This window comes from Callithrix jacchus, chromosome 5 (assembly GCF_049354715.1).
Source record: "Callithrix jacchus isolate 240 chromosome 5, calJac240_pri, whole genome shotgun sequence".
NCBI classification, from domain to species: domain Eukaryota; kingdom Metazoa; phylum Chordata; class Mammalia; order Primates; family Cebidae; genus Callithrix; species Callithrix jacchus.
In genome coordinates this window covers 30,843,311-30,852,000 of record NC_133506.1, presented here as the reverse complement: position 1 = coordinate 30,852,000, position 8,690 = coordinate 30,843,311, and the positions used below count along the sequence as shown (strand labels likewise).

Sequence of the window (8,690 nt, the reverse complement as noted above, 5' to 3'; positions counted from 1 at the left end):
TGAGCAAGCTCTTGGACCTTGAGCCCAAGTGCCTCAGATGATGGCAGCTCCAGCCAGGGCTGATTGTAACAAGCATGGGAAATCCAACCAAGAATTGCTTAGACCTTCCTAAGCACCTGGCCTGCAAAAATTATGAGCTAATTCATGGTGTTTAAGGCACTAAGTTTTGGTGTGTGAAGATAGTCAGCAAATACCTCTCATCCCCTAAAAGAATTGCCTGGACCCCTCATTAGTACCATTTCTTACATAACCTTGATTTCCTTGGGGTCTATGGGACGACTCAAAGAGGTAACCCAGATGAAAGGACCTTGTGCACCAAAATTACAAGATACCATCACAAACATATCAGAGATAATTAAACACTACACAAAAGCAAGTTATCTTTATTATAATTATTGAAGCTTTCAAATAGCAAATTTAAGAAAACTTTCAGTTTGATGCCAAGTTAACAATCAGCCTGAACAGACACTTCTCAACAGAAGACATTTATGAGGTCAACAAACATATGAAAAAAACATTCATCATCACTGGTCATCAGAGAGATGCAAATGAAAACCACAGTGAGATATCATCTCACGCCAGTCAGATGAGTGAGCATTAAGAAATCAGGAAACAACAGATGCTGGAGAGGATCCGGAGAAATAGGAACACCTTTACACTGTTGGTGGGAGTGCAAATTAGTGCAACCATTGTGGAAGACAGTGTGGCGATTCCTCAAGGACCTAGAGATAAAAACACCATTTGACCCAGCAATCCCATTACTGGGTATATGCTCAAAGGATTATAAATCATTCTACTATAAAGACCTTTCCACATGTATGTTTATTGATGCCCTGTTCATAATAGCAAAGGCTCATCAATGATAGATTGGATAAAGAAAATGTGGCACATATACACCATGGAATACTATGCAGCCATAAAAAGGATGAGTTTATGTCCTCTGCAGGGACATGAATGAAGCTGAAAACCATCATTCTCAGCAAACTGACACAAGAACATAAAACCAAACACTGCATGTTCTCACTTATAACTGGGAGTTGAACAATGAGGACACATGGACACAAGAGGGGGAACATCACACACCAGGACCTGTCAAGGGGTCAGAGGTTAAAGAAGGGCTAGTTTTAGGAGAAATGCCTAATGTAGATAATGCGTTGATGGGTGCAGCAAACCACCATGGCATGTGCATACCTGTGTAACAAAGCTGCACATTCAGCACATGTATCTCAGAATTTAAAGTGCAATAATAATAAAATTAAAAGAAAAAAATCTGCATGGTGGGGAAAGACGGAAAGTGCACCATCATTGACACTGTGGACAAGTAAGCTGTCTTCCTCACCCTTCTCTCCTTCTCTCCCTCATCCTCTTCCTCTCCCTTTTTCTGCCCCTGTCTCTCTCGGTGCAGTTATTTCTGTCTTGGTCTCAGTGTTGCCTCTTCCTGGGACTCTCAGTCTTCAGGACCCATTTTCCTGTGGCCTCAGTATTTCTCCAGGGAACTGAGCAGGTGAGCTGGGCACCTTACTGGTGGAATTAACAGGTAAGAAGAAAGGACCAAGAGGACACCTAGGCCCCCCCCCCCCGCCCCCGCTCCCCGCCCCCGCCTGGTAATATGAGCGGTTCCCCTCCTGAGGAGCAGCTTCTGTTGGGATCATTATCAAGCAATTAGGGGTTTCCTCTCAATTTGCAGGCTCACTGATTGTTATGCATGTCTCAAAGCGTCAGGCAGTGGAGGAACTAATCAGCACTTAATCGCTGGTAATAAAACCGAGAGAATGAGGAAGAAAGCACAAAGAAAAACAATCCTCTCATTATTTCAAGTTTTCTGCACCACTTTCAATTATGCAGTAAGTCACCTCTTTTCATAGCTGCTGTCACACATCTGCACGGGCCTTGGGGTCACTTAATTTCAAGCTACCTTTAAAATCAGGTCCTCCGAGGAACAGATATTTGCTTTATGCCGCGGCAATTAAAGAAGCTAATTTCAATTTTGAAGCGCACAAGATGTATGCAAGTTAATAGCTTTGCGGCTTTCGGGCTCCAAACAGAATGAAAAGCTTGCTGCTCGGCGTTAATAACCTGTGGGACAAATCTAAGTGTTCATATAAATTGGAAACCTCGCTCTTAGCTGATTTTTTTCATTCAATTGCTTCCTGATAGGAGGATCCTTATCCTAAATCCTGTAAATGTTCAAAACACCCATTTGTTTCCTCTGCGTCTAGCTCTGCCATTTATTCGGGGTGTCAGAAAGGGAAAATGAAGTAGAAACAGACACCTACCAGGACAGCCTCGCAAGCTGGAATTCAGCGCTCCTGGGCCGCTGCAGCGGTGATGACCCACCTCAGGGCTGTTCTCCTCAACGCCTGCCCCAGGTCCTTTGCCTTCTTTGTTCAGAGGACACATTCATGGAAGTGACAGACATCAGCCTTCCTCTACATCATGTTAATTCAGGTGCTTGCAATTTGCACGTGGCCCTTCTTCTCCAGCAGGGATCTTGCAATCTCCCTTCATGTGTTTTTATGTGCAGCATAAAAATACCATGACCTGTGAGCTGTGGGCAGACATGGAATGACTCCCTCCCGTGTTCTCGCGGGATGCGTGGGCCAGCTCCATGCTCCCCTGTGGGAGCAACACTGCAGTGCCTGAGAACAGAACTTCAGCAACTGTTCTTGTGGCTGCTAAAATATTCCCATCTGGCATATCTTCTTAACTATTTGACTGGCACTTCGCCATGAAACTCCCTCAGGAATCTCACCTTGGGTGAAAAACTGGAATGAACACATTGGGAGCAGTAAACGCATTCACCAAGAGCCCAGATCTCAGATCGTCACTTAACAGAGGCATGCATGATGGAGCAGGTTGCTCAGTCTCTGTGAGGCTGATTTCCTGATCTGTCAAATGGGCAGGCTAATGGTGTCTGGCTTTTAGGGATATACATCTTGCACAGTGGGGCACATGAAGCATAATAAATATTAACTTAAAGTTTGGTTTAGGTTCATCCCCTAGAAGCAGACCTTGAGGAAAGGATCCAGAGCAAGGAATTGTTTTGAGTGGTGATTTGGAGGGAGCAGTGGTGGGGAGCAGTGTGGAATATCTCTCTTCCCTTCAAGGGAGGACTTGCCCAGCTGCAAGGAGGGCGGGTGACTGCAGCTTCAGTGGCTGCCGCCTGGATCTTCCCCTGCTTTTCTGCTCGGACACTCTTCCCAGGCCATCCCTGCCAGGGACTGCACACAGCTGGTGCTGCAGTCCAACTCGGAGTGCCCGGCATTGGACCCCTCTAATGGGCAATTTCAGGGTTGGTGGAGACTTCCTCAGTCAGTCCTAGAGTCCTTGGCTCCCTCTACCCAAGCCTGGCCCCACACCTGGTATTAGGGTTACTTACCCCAGCATATTAGTCAGGGTTCTCTAGGGGGACAGAACTAATAGGAAGCCTTTGGAGTCCTTCGTCTACATACATACACACACACACACACACACACACACACACACACATATATATAAATTCACACACACACACATAAATTCACACACACACATAAATTCTCACACACACACACATATATATAAATTCTCACACACACACATATATATAAATTCTCACACATATATATAAATTCTCACACACACATATATAAATTCTCACACACACACACATATATAAATTCTCACACACACACACATATATATAAATTCTCACACATATATATAAATTCTCACACACACATAAATTCTCACACACACACATATATAAATTCTCACACACACACACATATATAAATTCTCACACACACATATAAATTCACACACACACACACACACATAAATTCTCTCTCACACATACACACACACACACACACATAAAGTCCCAAGCCTGGGAGTTGATATATATGTGTGTGTATATGGCAGTCTATATACGTGTGTGCGTATATGTGTGTGTATAACTACATATAAAGGGGAGTTGATTCATGGCCCAACAATAGGCCATTTGTAAGCTGACAAGCAAGAGAGCCAGTCTGTGTTCCAAACTGAAGAACTTGGAGGCCAATGTCCGAGGGCAGGTAGCATCAGCGTGGGAGACGGATGCCGGCTGGGAGACTAGGCCAGTCTAGTCTTTTCATGATTTTCTGCCCGCTTTATGTTCTAGCCGCACTGGCAGCTGATTAGATGGAGCCCACCCAGACTGAGGGTGTGTTTGCCTTCCCCAGCCCACTGACTCAAATGTCAATCTCCCTCAGCAACACCCTCACAGACACACCCAGGAGCGATGCTTTGCATCCTTCAGTCCAATCAAATCGACACTCAGTATTAACCATCACAAGTCCATCTTTGTCAACTTGAACCCATACACATCTCCCGAGATCATACATAATCTTCAAATAAAGACAATAATAAGGTCATAATTATGCCTAACATAGCACAACCATCCTTTGTAAAACCAGAGCTGCACCAATCCCCAACTCAAATGCTATTACATCAAGTTAACAATATTTAAATGCCGATATGAAGTCAGTAAATCTTATGTCACACGATAAAGGAGAAAATGAATAAAATGAGGATATTTTCTTAGTGCAAGTGTATACGTGCACAGACATGTTTTTAACAAACAAAGGAGGAAATACGACAATTACAGTCATTTCTACAATCACATGACCCCATTCCTGGTCATGTGATCACAGCAGGTGTTAACGACTCCCTTCTTCCAGAGCCCATTCTGTATTCCCTTTGCCTTCAGCAAGCACCTCAGCAGGTTGTGTTTTCTTCTTGGTGGAGTGAAGCAAACCTTCATTCCTGAAGGATCTGAGCAATCTGTAGTCCTGCCTGGATTGAGCTGTTATAGTTTCCCACTGTTAGATCTGAGAAGAGCAATTACAGGGCTCTTCAAAGATGCAGGTACGCCCCTCACAAATCTGTTTTGCAAGACATTGGTCAAGGGTATACCTACTGGATGCTCCTGCTGGGATGAGTAGGTCTAAAGTGACTAATGCGCTCCACCATTCCAGTCTCCCCAGGGCTTGGGATCCCTTCCTCTGCATTAAGCCAAGGGAGATCAAGCATTTTCAGCTCACTCACAGTGACCTATCTTTTAATCCATATTTCAGCTAACCAAGCAAATAAGCTATTAGAACCTTTTTTAACTCCGCAAACCACAGCATTAAATGCTGGGTCCCTACTTAGTGGCATAAATCAATGAATTCAGCCTGATCCAACTCTATGTTCCTTCCACCATTATCCCACACCCTAAATATCCATTCCCATGCCTGTTCCCCAGATTTCTGCTTATATAAATTAGAAAACTCAAGCAGTTCTTTTTCAGTGTAGCGCACCTCCTCACGGGCACACGCTCAGCCTCACCTTTAGGGGCCCACGGTGGCTTTAGTCTAGTTATGGGCAAACAGAGGGGATGGGGTGACTCCTGAGGAGAATCAACATTATCTTGCCCAGCAGCTGCCTCAGGGGAGAACATTACGGTTGCTTCAGGCAGCTCAGGGTTTATCTTCTCAGACAAATGTGGAAGGGCTGATGGCGGCCTGGGTCGGGGAGGGATGTTGCCACTACTGGGGATGGGGAAGGTGTTTCTTTGGCAAAAAAGGTTCATCAGAGTTTAGAAACTCAGTGTCCCAGCTTCATCAAGGTCCTCCCACATGTCCCCATTCCAAGCGCAGGACCCCACACTTCTCCCATCCATGCCTTCCTTTAACAGTGGACACCTGGAGAGGCTGTGCGTCCCTTTGTCCCTGCAGGTCAGCCACTCGCATGATAAGATCTTGTGTCTGTCTTTCCACAGTTTCAGCTCTTACTCCACAGACTCTCACTCGGGCAGTCTTAGCAGATTTGGGGCTCAGTATCTGCTTCTGAAGTGGGAAGACAGAATTCCTAAGTTCATCATTTTCTTACATCACTTTGGCCACTGAACTTAGGAGAACCAATCAGCTTCATTATGTTCCTCGGTTCTCCACATATGGTCAAAAGTATTATGTATAGTCAGTAAACTCCTTGCCTCTCATAAGCAGTGAACTAGGAGTGTCAAATGCATTTATTTTTCATAATTCTAAACAGTTGATGTCAAGGACTATCAGTGTTCTCCATATTATTAGAAGTAGAGTCTTTAGCATTCTGGGGTCTAATTATATTAAGTAGCCAACTCAAGAAACCCCAAAATTAATAAAAGAACTTCATTCCTAATATTGTTTTTCTCTAGAACCACACCTAGTACCAAAATCTGTATTAGTTGGGGTTCTCTAGAGGGACAGAACTGTATATAAAAAGGGGAGTATATTAAACATTAACTCACACAATCACAAGGTCCCATCATACGCCATCTGTGAGCTGAGGAACAAGGAGAGACATGTAAAGTCCCCAAACTGAAGAACTTGGAGTCTGATGTTTGAGATAAGGAAATATTCAGTGTGGGAGACAGATGCAGGAAACATTGAGCGTGGGAGACAGATGCAGGCTGGGAGGCTAGGCCCGTCTAGTCTTTCTATGTTTTTCTGCCCGCTTTATGTTCTAGCTGCACTGGCAGCTGATTAGATAGAGCCCACCCAGATTGAGGGTGGGTCTGCCTTCCCCAGCCCACTGACTCAAATGTCAATCTCCTTCAGCAACAACCTCACAGACACACCCAGGAGCGATGCTTTACATCATTCCATCCAATTAGGTTAACACTCAGCATTAACCATCATACCCAGTTTTCTTTTTCCTTTTTTTTTTTGAGACAGAGTCTTGCTCTGTCACCCAGGCTGGAGTGCAGTGGCATGATCTCAGCTCACTGCAACCTCTGCCTCCTGGGTTCAAGTGATTCTTCTGCCGCAGCTTCCCAAATAGGTGGGACTACAAGCATTCGCCACCATGCCCAGCTAATTTTGTATTTTTAGTAGAGAGGGATTTCACAATATTGGCCAGGCTGGTCTCGAAGTCCTGACCTTGTGATCCACCCGTCTCAGCATCCCAAAGTGCCAGGATTACAGACTTGAGCCACCTTGCCTGGCCCACACCCAGTTTTGTTTTACAAGTATTATCCACCTCAAGAAATTACTTGTACTTCTAACTCCTTCCGAGTATCTGTTTCCAGGAAGACACAGATGCCTTGTGAAAAAGTGAGACAGAGAAGGAGGGGAGCCAGTTAACGAGCAGGTCCGTGCTGTGGGCACCTCATGTGCAATCTGGGGACTTGGTGTGAAACTTGTGTCAGAGTTGCCTGAAAAGGTGAGGAAGAGGGTAATTTTGTTTTCCACCCAGCACCCCATCCTCCGTGGCTGAAGGCTGTTCCTGGGGAATCAGGCACTGGTACTTCCTGTGAGCGAGGAGAGCAAGCCCTGGGGAGTCACTGGCATGCACCATAGGACTCCATGTGAGGCTTTGGGAGCACTCTGTCCAGGGAGTGTGGGTGCGGCTGTGAGAGCAGCTGCCACAAGGCTTTGTTCTTTAGCTACTCAGTCCCCATTCTGAGTCACAGTGGAAGAACGGCCGGGCTAAAGGATGCAGGCTTGTCGGATCTGCTCCGCCTCCAGGGGATGGCCCCTGTTGTCACATAAACCCCCAGAAGCCCCTTTCATTCTGCATCCACCTGACCTCTCCAGTCCTTTAGTAGAACCTCCGCACCCCTGCTAAACTTGCTAGCTTATGGAGCACTTGCCCCTGTGCTCGCACATGCTAAACTTTTGTAAAGGACGTCATGAAGGGCTCGGTATTAATCAGTTTCTGTACTGAAGACATGTTTACTGTCCACCTCGGAGTGGTATGAGGGACCCAGATGAGGCTCATTCCTAGCACAAGGCCCCAGTGAGCTGGACAACAGCTTCAGGCTCTACAGTGACCAAGAACCCAGGAGAAGGCAATGGTTTTCAAGGATTCAGGTAAATGAGACAGGTGAGCAGCCTGCTCCAAAAGATGGGCATGAGAGCAGAATTTCTCATGTTCTCCCCTGGCTGGCTCTTTGGTGGTTGAGGACTTGGTCCTGGCTGGTGACAGCTGTGGCCAGTTGGGGAAGGACTAAAGCAGCAAAAACAATCTGAACTTTTTAAAGATTCCCCCAGGTGTTATGCTTGCTTCAGTGTTGAGTCTACACGAGAGAGAGCCGTGCTACATGCAGCTCCTCATAGTTGAACTCAGGTACAACCCAGAATGAATCAGCAGTGCTCGGTGGAAAGGCCCTGAGCTATGACCTGCGTGGGGATGAGCTGTGCAACCACTAGCAACCTTTCTTCCTGATGCAGCTCTTTGACAAGGGATGGGAAGATGGTCATTAGGACTGCAGACTGCACAGACAGTCTCAGAGAAGGGAAAAGAGAATACAGCATCACACACCCAAAGTTCTGATGCTTGTAGACTCAACACTGAAGCAAGCATAACGCCTGGGGGAATCTTTAAAAAGTTCAGATTGTTTTTGCTGCTTTAGTCCTTCCCCAACTGGCCACAGCTGTCACCAGCCAGGACCAAGTCTCAACCACCAAAGAGCCAGCCAGGGGAGAACATGAGAAATTCTGCTCTCATGCCCAACTTTTGGAGCAGGCTGCTCACCTGTCTCATTTACCTGAATCCTTGAAAACCATTGCCTTCCCCTGGGTTCTTGGTCACTGTAGAGCCTGAAGCTGTTGTCCAGCTCTCTGGGGCCTTGTGCTAGGAATGAGCCTCATCTGGGTCCCTCATACCAAGAAGTCACTGGCCATGGACCCTGACCCATTTGCTCTGAC

The 8,690-nt window shown here is 46.1% G+C and overlaps 1 long non-coding RNA gene across 1 annotated transcript; it reads right to left on the bottom strand.

The window, feature by feature from the left end:
• Positions 1 to 355: 355 nt before the first annotated feature.
• LOC118153591 (uncharacterized) lies at positions 356 to 2,567 on the bottom strand. The gene is made up of 3 exons (XR_004742856.3): positions 2,277 to 2,567; positions 1,340 to 1,521; positions 356 to 722 (listed from the first exon to the last, which is right to left on the bottom strand). It is a non-coding gene; the product is annotated as an uncharacterized LOC118153591 (long non-coding RNA).
• Positions 2,568 to 8,690: the final 6,123 nt, after the last annotated feature.